This window comes from Balearica regulorum, chromosome Z, assembly GCF_011004875.1.
Source record: "Balearica regulorum gibbericeps isolate bBalReg1 chromosome Z, bBalReg1.pri, whole genome shotgun sequence".
In the NCBI taxonomy this organism is placed as follows: Eukaryota; Metazoa; Chordata; class Aves; order Gruiformes; family Gruidae; genus Balearica; species Balearica regulorum.
This window is the reverse complement of record NC_046220.1, coordinates 83870390-83883231: the sequence shown is the minus strand read 5'-3', so window position 1 is coordinate 83883231 and position 12842 is coordinate 83870390.

Below are 12842 nucleotides of genomic sequence, written 5' to 3'. Positions count from 1 at the left end.
GCACGGGGCGAGCGGCTCCGTGCCCAGTGGCAGCAACGGGCCCCTGATGTGAAGCAGCTAAAAATGGAGCTGGAGGATGTTGAAGAGGTGTTGGAGGGCACCACTGACCCTTTGCAATGTGATTCTCAGGAAGTTGCATGTGCAAAACTTACTATGAAATGGGATTTTCAGGACACCAATAAGCTTTGAAAAATATCATGCTGGAAATCTGAAGGTAGTGGGTGTTTCTGCACATTGGGAGCATCTCCTGCCTGGGTGGCAGCAACGGGGAGGATGAAGGAAAGGGATTCAGCTCATGTAGGTCAGACGCCCACAGCAGAGACACCACCGTCTCGTCTTGCTGTCTACACTCCTCCTGTAGTCAAGGGAAGAGGTAAACATCTTAAATGGGTCAAATAAACTGCATTTTCAAAGTGCCTCTTGCTCTCCAGTGGCTGGGAAAGGAGGACCTCTGCTTATCAGAACTCCCACCACAGGCTCTCCCCCTGGTCCTTTGCACAGAGACCCAGTATTTCTATAAACTCCATTCAAAGCTTTCACTAATCGCCCCTGAAGACCCTGACACGTTTAAATGCCCAGGGTGGGATACAGCATGGTACTAAAGGTAAAATTCCCTGTATTGATCAGCAGAGCAGAGAGGCAGGAGGCTCTGGGTGTGCCCACAGCTCGTTAGGTGACAGATGAAGGACTAACGAGGGCCATGACCAGCTAAAGCTCCATAGGTTCAGCCCAAAGCACTGAAAAGGGGTGTTAGTCTGTGCTGAGTTAATCCTAGATCCCTAGGGGAGAGGATGGTGGGACTGGCACCTCCTTCAGCCCTCACCATGGGATGAACGGGATTTCTCCTGCATCCTTGGTAGCTCAGCCAGACACAGGTGAGAGAGGATACCTGCATCATGCAAAGGGTTAGTTAAAATGCTTGAAAAGCCACTTTTTGGCTTGAAGAATCTATGAATTTATCTGGATAAACTAGTTTATCAGCCTCAAACAAAGCAGGGGACCTAAGCCAGATTTAGAGGCCTCCCATTGCATTTAATAAGCTATCCTGTGTCCTCTCCCACCAGCCTACCCTAAGCATGCTGTGATTTCCAGCCCATGGCTGTAACCTGCCCCATCTCCCTGCTTACAGAGAAGCTCATTTCAGTTGAGTTCAGGACTGAGATTTGGGCTCCTCGAGGCTAATCTTTCTGCCTGAGCTCCTCTATTTGTAAAATGGAAATGATGAGTTTATCCATCTTTATGGGCTGCAGTGAGGATTACTGCTTAATCTGAGACTCTGTTGTGCCCTGGTGTGAGAGCACCTATTAGCCATATCGACTGGGATGCTGCTTCCCTCCTATGGCTGTAATCGCTCTAAGGATGCGGTGGGATTTGTGAACGGAGAAGGGGAGGGATGGATTTGGGAGCTAATTTCAGTGTCAGGGTGAACAGGTACGTGCTCATCCCTGTTGCCAAGTGGGGAGCAGCTTGTTCAGACAGAGATGGGGAAATCTAACTATAAGGACAGAAGAGTCTTGCTGTGCCCTTAACCCATGTGCATGTACTGATGCTCTTGTGTGTGTGTGTGTCCTCTATCAGCCTAGACATGGGAAATGTCTCCAACCATTGAAAAGCATGAAAAGTGCAAAAGCTGATACAAGGAAGTGACAAAGAATCTGTAAGAAAAGACAACTGGGGAGCTGGTGGGACAGCAGTTGTTGTAGGAGTCTGGAAAGAAAAAAAATATCAGGGGATGGCAGGGATGTGGTTTGGAGAGAAAGCCATCTCCTCTGCTGTCCCAGGTCCTCACTACCTGCACTGCGGCAGAATGTCCTTTTCAGAACAGCTACCAGCCTTCCTCCCGACACCATGTGCATTAACCCAGCTGCACCCTGACCCCAGCATCTCCATATGGTGCACAAGTTGGGCCAGCTGAGGTTATTCTGTTGATGGATGTGCCAATGATTAGTGTCCCAGATCCATGTAGAAAACATAAGTTAAGGTGTCCAGAGTCCTCTCTGCTAAGCTTTCTTGGGGGGGTCTCTGCCCTTGGGCAGAGAGTTTATGTGGACAGGGATGTGCTTTGGTCTTGGAAGAGGGTTTGAGCTGGGATTTAATCTGGTAGTGTAGGCAAACCCATAACTTCAGCCTACTTCACTGGACATGTCCAAGTTTAATGCCTAAGTCAGGACACTATCTTGTCTCCTGATGTCCAGGAGAAGCTACAGGGGCGCCTCCTGGGTAGATGTTGAATTCTGGGTGAGAAGAAACACTTTTGGGAGCTACTTGTTTCTCCCCACCAGATGCAGACAGAGCAATTGCAGTGCTAGCACAGGAGGATGAAGTGCAGATCAGGGGCTTGCAGCGACAAGGACCTGATGGGGGGGATAACTACCATTGAACATGCCAGACTGACCTGACATCCAATCTTTTCTTATTATTGACAAAATTTCCAATTTAATTATTAAGCACAAAATTTGATTTTTTTTTCCCAATGCAGTTGTCATGAGTAACATGGTTGATATTTCCAGAATGAAACCAGTTTAGGTGCCCCACACCAGTACCCTGACCAAAGACCTTTTGGTATATAAAGCCACCATCAGCTGTTTAGCATTTTTCTTCCAATATCTGCCCTTGCCCCTGCTGCTGTGGCATCCAAGGGAAAAAGCTCAGCCTGCTTCCAGGTTGTTAACTGCTAGGAGACATTGAAAATCCCAGCAATGCCATGTGTGCCACTAAGTGAAGCCATAGAATGGTTTGGGTTGGAAGGGACCTCAAAGTCTATGCAGTTCCACCCCCCCTGCCATGGGCAGGGACACCCTCCACTAGCCCAGGTTGCCCAAAGCCCCATCCAACCTGGCCTTGACCACTGCCAGGGAGCCAGGGGCAGCCACAGCTTCTCTGGGCAGCCTGTGCCAGGGCCTCACCACCCTCACAGGGAAAGATTTCCTCCTCATATCTCATCTAAATCTCCCTTCCTGCAGTTTAAAACAGTTACTCCTTGTCCTATTACTACACTCCTTGATAAGGAGTGCTTCCCCATCCTTTCTGTAGGCCCCTTTAGGTACTGGAAGGCTGCTATAAGTTCTCCACAACCATTGTGGTTGTGCTCAGGAATTTGGGCAGTTTGCAGAAACTGCCCCCAGTGTGGAGGTTTTTGGTTAGCTTCAGGTTTGGAAATCCGGTTGGAAAGAAGATGATGTTTTTCTGTTAATGCATTAACCCAAGACATGTAAAATCTGTGTCCCGATTTTTCAGCATGAGCTGTGCTGTGTCCACTTATGGCAAACAAGGACTATGTGATCTGGCCATATGGTGTTGCGTTGCCTGTGGTTCTCCACTTACTCCAAGGGGAGCTCAGAGTCTCCTTACTAAGATACTTAAAGCTAGAGGAGATGAATCCCACATTCTGTGGACACCAAAACTAACATTGGTTTCAGGTACTGCTATGGCAAAATAAACAGTCCTTAGTAAAAGTCATAGAACTGTTTTGGTTGGAAAAGACCTTTAAGATCATCAAGCCCAACCATTAACCCAGCACTGCCAAGCCCACCACTAAACCATGTCCCTAAGCACCACATCTACACGTCTTTTAAATACCTCCAGGGATGGTCACTCCACCACTTCCCTGGGCAGCCTGTTCCAGTGACTGACAACCCTTTCAGTGAAGGGGTTTCTCCTCATACCCAATCTAAACCTCCCCTGGCACAACTTGAGGCCATTTCCTCTTGTCCCATCACTTGTTCCTTGGGAGAAGAGACCGACCCCCACCTGGCTACAACCTCCTTTCAGGGAGCTGCAGAGAGCCATCAGGTCTCCCCTCAGCCTCCTCTTCTCCAGGCTCAACACCCCCAGGTCCCTCAGCCGCTCCTCATCAGACTTGTGCTCCAGACCCTTCCCCACTCCATTGCCCTTCTCTGGACACGCTCCAGCACCTCAATGGCCTTCTGGTAGCGAGGGGCCCAAAACTGAACCCAGCACTGGAGGTGCGGCCTCACCAGTGCCGAGCACAGGGGGACGATCACTGCCCTGGTCCTGCTGGCCACCCCATTCCTGATACCAGCCAGGATGCTGTTGGCCACCTTGACCACTTGGGTACGCTGCTGGCTCATGTTCATCCGGCTGTTGACCATCACCCCCAGGTCCTTTTCTGCTGGGCAGCTTTCCAGCCGCTGTGCCCCAAACCTGTAGTGTTGCCTGGGGTTGTGGTGACCCAAGTGCAGGACCTAGTCCTTTAATCCAACATCGACCCTATCTTCTGCTTCAGCTCAGGACCCCTCCGAAGGGGTACAACATGCTCGCTCTGGGTTGCGTGCCTGAGGGGGAGCCCTGCCGCCGGGGCAGCTTGCATTTTTGAGCTCACCTCCTGTAAATGAAGGGATACAGCTGGGCAGTTTTGCCTTGCACACATGGGCATGGAGGGAAACAGAGTCCCTGCAGCACTGTGAACATGTAAGCACCAGTCCTGCCCATGTGAGAGACAAAATCCAGCAATGCAAGCCTTGAGCTCAGTCAAGGCAACACAACTGAGCTGCATTTGTCTCTGCTGGTGCAGGACCAAAACCTAAGAGGATCTGCATGTGCACATTGTCCTCCAAGCGTCTTCATAATTCATCATGGTATGTCTGAAACAAGCTTCTGGCAATGTGTTTTTGTTACTGCTCTTAAAATAGGATGCAGAAGGAAAGGTTTATGGGAGATAATTAATTTTATTGGCTCTTCTGCACCAGAATTAATTGCAGCCATATTTATTGCTCAGGAAAGTAGAGATGAGGTAGATAAGGGAATGTCTTTGTTTAGGGCAATGAATAATTTATATCGTAAATTCACCAGAACCTTGAAATTTGAAGGACTGATTTTGCTTCCTTCCATGTCCAGGGAGTGAGATTGAGCCTTAACCCTTGTGTGTGTGACTGATATTTTATGACTTTCCCGTCACTTTGATCATCTGCTCAACTTTCTGTAACAGAAAACATAGAATTTCCCCGTGTAGGGTGGCTTGGGCTACCTATAGGGTCAGTATCTCAGCTACTTTTGTTAGCTGAGGCGAGAGGTGTATCCAAGGAATAACTCATCCTGTCCTATGACAAATGTCTAAGGTGGAATAAACCATACAACTGACTACAGAGGGAGCTTTGACGAACAGCTTTGATGGCTAATTTCCCATCCACCAAGACAGGGGTTACATGTCAAACCTGTAACTTCTAGCTGAGCTGGAAGAGATGGTTTTAGAATGACACCTGAACAACATGGACTAAAACCCTCCCAAACATTACCAGAAAGTGGCAGTTTCTTTCCCAGAGTGACTTTCCCCCAGGCTGTAGGCTCCTGATGAGCGTTAGGATTTGTGTCCCAGGAAATCCCTGATATCTGCAACACCTACTTTTCCAAAGAGGACAGATCTGTTGTTGAGAGCTATTCTGCTCCTGGGGTGGGCACCGGCACCTGCCTACCTCCTAAGAGCCCACACCGCTGTGCAGATGGCATGTGCCCTGCTTCCCAGGCTGGGAGTTGGACAGTTTTGTAAGCATTCGCCTTGGAGATGAGGAGCAAATGTTGTTTTATCAGTCCTGCCTGCTTGTGCTCTGGAGCAGAGCTGGAAGACTCTGGTGCGTGCACACATTGGCGCCCCTTGGATGATACTTCAAAAAAAAGGGGGAGAGGGAGGGAAAGATAGTGAAGTTACAGAAACTGTAACTTCAAAGAGAAGCTGGGATGGGAGCCCGTGCCAGCTTATGAGAGGAAAAGTAGGGATGGTTTTGATTAGCGAGAAGGTAAAACACATGGTTAGACTGAATAGCAATGTCCTTTCATAGCTCTCCTTTAATCAAAGAAAGGACAGTTGTGGGGGACACTGGCGTTCTCCGTGGAAACTATTATGTCTTGGAAGAAAAAGATATCCATTTATTTTAATCAACTAAGAAACAGGTCTATAAATCCTTCTGCCCTGGAGACGCCCTGATAGAGCAATGCTAGCTGGAGCCTTTATATGTGACACCAGCGTTGCCACCTCTGCAGAGGAGAGGACTCTGGTATCAAACTGAGGTTAAAAAGGGGGCTGGAGGGGAGGACATCTCTGTGGCCTAATCCTGCCTCCAGAAAAGCTAACGTTGCCCTAAAAAGTCCCGTTTACAGGGCGGTTATCCAGATTTTCCAGTCTGAAGGGAGCAGGTCTCAGTTAGACCCTGTACCGCATAGGCAGAAGTCCCTTCAGAGCATGAAAAATAGGTGGATGGGCATTTGCAGAGAATATATTTTTTTCTTCAGAGTAGCTGAATACAAAAGGCAGCAGAGTGCTTACGGTGTAGAGTGAGCAGGCCAAAGGATGGCAGAGGAAGCTCAGGCTTGATAAACAACAAGTGCTGAACACAGTGGGGGGGAAATGATGGCACCACAGTAACTTGGGTGGTTCGGCCAGAGTCCGACAGATTCTGACAAACATCTGCAGTGACTGATAATGGATATTCAGGGCTTGGATTTTGGATGTGGACACCTAAAATGGGATTCAGCTGCCTGATGTGGCAGTGCTTCATCAAGGGCTGCCCTAGCTGCCCGAATTGTGGTCCCTGTAATACCAGCTCAGTAACTCTCAGGCCCTTGTGTCTGTCGGTACATCTTGTCCTCGCTCTGCTCTAGCCTGAACTATGTCCTGAAGCCCTTGAAGGTCCCCATCTTCACATCCAAGATAAAGCTCAGACAAAAATACAAATAATGGGGTGGAAAGAATCTCACTGTTTTCTAATTGTTATTTTTTTTAAAGTAAAATCTTGCAGGTCTTGCTTTCCCTCCTTGGAGGAGCATGGAAGGCACAAGCCTGTCCCCCCTCTTTGCCTGCCCTGCCTCCAATTTGCAGGTCAGCATTCATCCAGCAGTTGAATTTTCAGCAGTCACAGAGGCAGAAAGGAGGGGGGTGGAAAAAGTCTGATAACTAAAAAGCAGCGTGTGGATCATTCACAACCAGGCAGCCAGAGATGGAGGCTGCTGGGTAAGTAATTTTCACTGGCCGAAGTGACCAAACAGTAGGAAGCATTTTCCCTTGCTTGGTGTTGAGAGTTGTCAGACAGATGGAGAGATGGTCTCTAGCTTGTGCTGGAAGCTTCTGGCACAGAAGAGGTAATTCATCAGCTGCTGAAGTGTGTTAGCCCTTCAGCTTCTCTTGTCTTCTTGGACATGGCCTTGAAACTCATCTTCTGTGGATGGGAAGACCTAAACACCTGGGCTCCTCAGGACGACACTGCTGTCCTGGTGAAGCAGGTCCGTGAGACAAGAGTTCAGCACATGTCAGGTCCTGAACATCCAATTCCTAGCTGTGTATCTCCAAACCTGCTAACCTCATCCATGCTGTTTGCCTTCCCTGCCTCAGCTTTTCCGTCAGTATTTTTAACTCCCATTTACTCTTCAAACCCAATAATTACCCCTCCTTGGCTACAAGAACAGCCAAGACTGGGTTAGTTGGTTGGAAAATGGTAGGTCACAACTTTCTGAGCCCACTGCGAGATGTGGAAACTGGAGGAAGGACTGGGCAGCATTTGACATAACTGCCATCCCATGGACTGGGCAGCAGGGTCTGCACCCTGCCCGCAGCTGGGGAGGGATCAGGTTGGAGGGCATGGTGAGGCACGGATCATCGCAGGGAAAAGGGTGAAAATCTCTGTTTACCCTGTCTCAGCAGATTGTGGTTTACACAGAAGCTTCAGGCTAGCAGGCGGCGGAGCGTGCCAGCTTACCATGAGGTTAGATTTTGGTCTAGGGGGGACACTGCCCAGCAGGCGTCAGCCATAGGAGGTGTCACGTCCCATGTACACCCCTTGAGTCACCACTCCTTGGGGTTATGATTTCTTTTTTTCTTCCCCAAGCCTGAAATAATTTACAAGGCAAATCATTACATTTACTCCATTCTCGTATACACTGACTCAGGCTCATGTGCTCCTTTGCAAAGCTTAGACCTGTTTCTCCCCCTTCACCACCTCTCTCTGCCCACTCAGCCATGGAGTAGGTCCACAAAGGCTTCCACTCGCTCGCATCAATCCGAGGCTCTTCAAGCTCATGTAAAGGAGAGGGCAAGGGCTGAGTGCTGTAGGGCTGTGCTGCCTGAGGGGCAGAGCTGCAGCCCCTGCCACCAATGGCCAACAAGGTGGCCCACACCATGACATCTTGTCTGGTGGGCTGCAAAAAAACCGTAAAGCTACTGCAGGCACTGAGAAAAAAAATTGGAGTTACAGTTATGTTGTATGGTAACTTCATATTCATTCACAGCCAAGTGTGTAATTTTGCTCCAGCCACTTTGCACAGCTTGGATTCGGGGTCAAAAAACCGATCCAAGTCCAGCCAAGTCATGTGAATTTTGGGTCCATCTTAAGACATGCCCTGATTTCCCCTCCTTCTGATGACTCCAGACCTTAGTGTAAGTTTACACCCAAGCATAAGCAAGCTTGGTCTCGTGCTTAACTGCATCTCCTAGCTTTTATTATGTTGCATCAGTCCTCAGCTGGATTTCACATGTGCTGTCTCACTAAACTGCTTTAGCAGCATCTCTGGACTAAGTGTGAGAAGAGACTTTGGGGTGTCCATCAGAAAGGTGGTTGGCTACAGCCTCTACCATAACCCACCTGCGTCCGTCTCCTCCAATACTTAGTGCACACCTGGAACTCTCCGAAGTAGCCAAGATGCTAAATTCACAAACCAAGGTGTGGTATGGAAGTGGTTGCGGTTTACATTAGTATTGGGCTGCACAGTGGAGGGTTTTCAACACTGAAAATTAAAAATAGAGACCAAGTTTGCTTTTGACCAACGAAGAGAGCAAATATTCAAAATTTAATAGTTAAAATCACTGCAATTTAAAGTAATGCTTCGAAGAAAGTTAATGAAAGATAAATGTATTCTGAATGATACAAAGAAAAAAAGGGAGTAATTACTTAGCAAAGCTATAATTTCATTCACTGTTATTAGGTGGATTTAGATTACTTGCTCACTCGAGATTAGAGATTTGAAGTACAAGGCTGAAATCCTCTTTCTAATCCAAAATTGCTAAATCCTTGGGTATTTCTACATTATCATGCTTTGATTTGCATCTATGTTCAGGACATAATTTCAGTACTCTGCCAACTATTTGTTCTTTTCTTATCCCTTAAACATAGTTCTCTATTTTCCTGATAGCAAACACTGTAGACAAAACACCACCACCAACTCCTCCCAGGTTCCCCAAGGCTCCTGACACTTCACACCTCAGCAGGGTGCTGTAATTACAAATTCCAAAGAAAATGATAATTAATTATATCGAAACAAAAGATGCCAGCAACATGAAATCACTTGAAAAAGAGGTTGTTGGTGGTTGTTGTTTGGTTGGCTTTTTTTTTTTTAACAAACTGATGGTTGGACTTGATGATCGTAGGGGTCTTTTCCAACCTTAATGATTCTATGATTCTATGAAACTTGTACACAGACTTGAGAAACCTTCTTTTTTGGATTGCTGCTACTGGAAATGAAACTTATCCCCTGTACCCTGTTGCTTGGTCCCCTTGGCCTCGCCTGGTCAAGAGCTGCTGCAGGGTGTGTGGATGTGGCGAAGGAAGGAGGGAGAAGATGGATCTGGTGCTCCAAGAAATCAGAGCTCAGCCTCAGTTGGTCAACTGGAGTGCTGCTGATGGTGTCAGCAAGGTTATGACAACTTATGGCAGGGAAGGACTTGGTCCTTCATGTTTTGGAAGAGGAGTTTTCAGACCCTGTTTCTACTGGTTCTTATATAAACCCATTTCCCCTGGTGATATAGGTACTTTGGGAACTCCGTGACATGCTGCCTGTCTGTCCTCATCACCATCAGGGAAGAGGTGAATTATCTCCAGGTGAGCACTAGAGAAGATGGAGTAGCTGGTCATTTCAGTTTGCACAGTCAAGGGAAAAGCATCATATCCCCTGAATCTGCTCGCTGATGTTCCACCCATGGACTACTTTGGGATAGCAGGATGTCACTTTATGGACATTGCCACATCCTAGAAACTGAATCTTGCATCAAGACAGAGAGCAAGGAGTTAACGAAGTCCTGCACTCAGAGACCAGCTGTGGGGGAGGGTGTTTAGGCAGCTCTTGCACTGTGGCACTTAGTAACCTGCCCATTAGCATTGCTGGAAAAGGCATTCGTATTTTCTTACGAAAAGTAAAATAAAAACAAGCATTGTATTAAAGAAAAAACACATTTCATCTGCAAAAAACCCCAGTCTGGTGGAGATCTAACACCAGCCCTCTCTTTTTTTCATCTGTTTGAACCGTCAGGGCACACAGGGAGTGGTTGTGTGCTGCCCAGAGTCATAACCACATGGGTTAATGTTTCAGTGCTCAGTCACGTCTGGATTCTACCTGTTACGTGCTCCCACTCAACTGATTTTTAACTCACTTGGCATTTTCCATATGTGCGAGATGTTTGGTTAGATCCCTTATGCTGCGTGTGTGGAAATAAAGGGCCAGCTAAGAACAGACAAGTGATTAGGCATTAGGTGAGGTATAATCCTCCCTAATCACATTTTTAAACCTGGTAGTTGGAGGTAGGATTAGAGTTATTAACATGCGGACACTAAAGCATATAATTTATTTAACAATTACCAGCTCTTTGTGAAGGGGGGTATACACAAGCTGCAACCGTGCACAGCTCCTCCATCTCGTGCAGGATGGAGTTGCTATCAGTGACAAAGCTAGGAGATACGGCTTGCTGTGTGCTGACACAAAGGGCAGCAAAACAGGGGCTACCTCGGATATAAGCAGAAGCAAATCTGAAATCTTCTCACAAGACCCCTATGCAGTCCTATAGGAGCATACTTGACAGCTAGATATTAAGCTGCATAAATACAAACAAATAAAATACCATAGGGTGAAAAAAAAATTACCCAGTGTTTCTTAGTCTTCTTTTCCTGAGCAACACAGTGTAGTACAAATGTATGATAGTTTAAAAGGCTGGAACTTGTAGGATGAAGAGCAGGAGGCAAAGGCAACAACTGGCAAGTAGTGACGTTGTGCAAGAGCAGCAGCGAAGGGAATTCCAGAGCTCCTGGACCAAACACTGACCTGAGCTTGTCATACAGTTTTCTCAGCTCAGCTGGGCACGACGGTGTTACATCAGAGATTTACGTGTCAGAGAGACATCCTGGTAGTCAAAAGATTTGTATTTTAATTCTTCAGTCTATCATGCCGATGTACCTGTCTACCTTTGGAGAACTGACATTTAACTTTGTGACTGTGCTGAGGATGTTTGGAACAGCAAGGGTTTTTCCCCAATTTGTAAAATAAAAATTAAAAATAAAAATCTGTGCCCCAGCCTGTTGCCTGGTATGCATTAACATACTGAAGGATAGTTCTTAGTTGGTCTAAGAAGGATGTTGGGTTCGCTCTGCAGCAGAAGGTCAGGATGCCAAAGCCTGGGGGCAGCTCAGTTTGATCCCAGGACCATGTAGGTGCAGACGGGAAGTGCCAGGGAAAGCCCAACATGCACAGCTCCCTTGTCCATGCTCTTTGGCTGCCACAGTCCCCAGCAAAGGCTTGGCCCTGGACCACTAGCACTCTTCCAGACAAGTCTTGGGCATGGTCTGGGATTTAGGTCAGGCCAGGGACCATCTGCATGAACATTTTTCCTGTGCCCGCCCTGTTTTGAAAGCTGAAAGTCTAGTACTCTGGGCGTTGCTCATTCCATGCCAGTTGGTGTATCTGGCTGCAGCCAGTTGGCATGCTCTGTACACCATGCACTGCTCCGCACTGTTACACCAGATGTACTCACAATGCTGTATGAAAGAGAAAACGATACTGCTATGGTTGGGTTTAGACCCCACATGTTCTGCTGGGTGCCTGGGGCTAGGCTTGCAGATTTGAAGCATCCTGAGGTATCTAAAAATTAAGAGGCTCCCTTTAGAGTCAGTGCAGAATAATAGGAGCTCCAGGGGGTTATTCATCCCACCCTACAACAAGGTCTAAAATAGGTCAGATGAACTGTCCTCTAGAGAGGCCTCTTTTCCTGATGACTGTAGCAAGTTTAGGGTGACTAACTTAGACTTTGACATCTAACTTCTAACAGTTGCTGAAGCGCATCCAACCATCCGTCTGCAGGGAAAAGGGGCTGGTGTTGGAGGTAGCCTCAAGGCACCCCTCAAAAGACACTCCAGATCTAGCCTGTAAATCCCATAAAGGCCTTTTCTTCTGGACATTATAGAGAAAAAACACGTTCCAAATACTCTTTTCTGGGACTGTAAGTATACCAGCATGGCCAGAGAGGATGGCCCTCTTTCTCTGATCTCCCTTCTCTAAGCTTTGTTTTTGCCCCAAACAGTGGCCGTGCGATGCAGCTCCTGGCTCAGAACAGGGACATCTTTCAGTTAATGCCTTTTATGAGCGACCTGGCGGCCTTGCCAACATTTCCAGCTGCGACTGTAATCAGGCCATGTCATAGATTTGAGTTGTATCAGCCACTTTTAAGTCATCATCATGCTCAAAAAAGGGCAAAAAGACAGGACAGAGGAATGACAGGATCCCTTCATGGCGACAATCTTATCTGGCTGGAACTGTAAATGGTGCTGAGATGATTCTTTTGCTCCTCTCCACTCCTGACCCTTTTGCTGAGAAGCAACCTAAGAAGAGAACCTGATGATCTGTTTCAAAATAGATGTTTTTCCAAGCCAAGCCTTCATTTTAAAATTTATGTGGAGTGTAAAATGCCATGGGTTTTCTTCTGCCTTTATCTAGCAGTGAGAGACCATTATCTACTGACATTACCTGTTAAATAAGTGCAAACTACCTGTAACTGGGGAATTTATGTAAGCCTAAGCTGGGGCTTACATGTAGGGGATGGACTTTGGAAAAAACCTAGAACATCTTAAAGAGGTAGA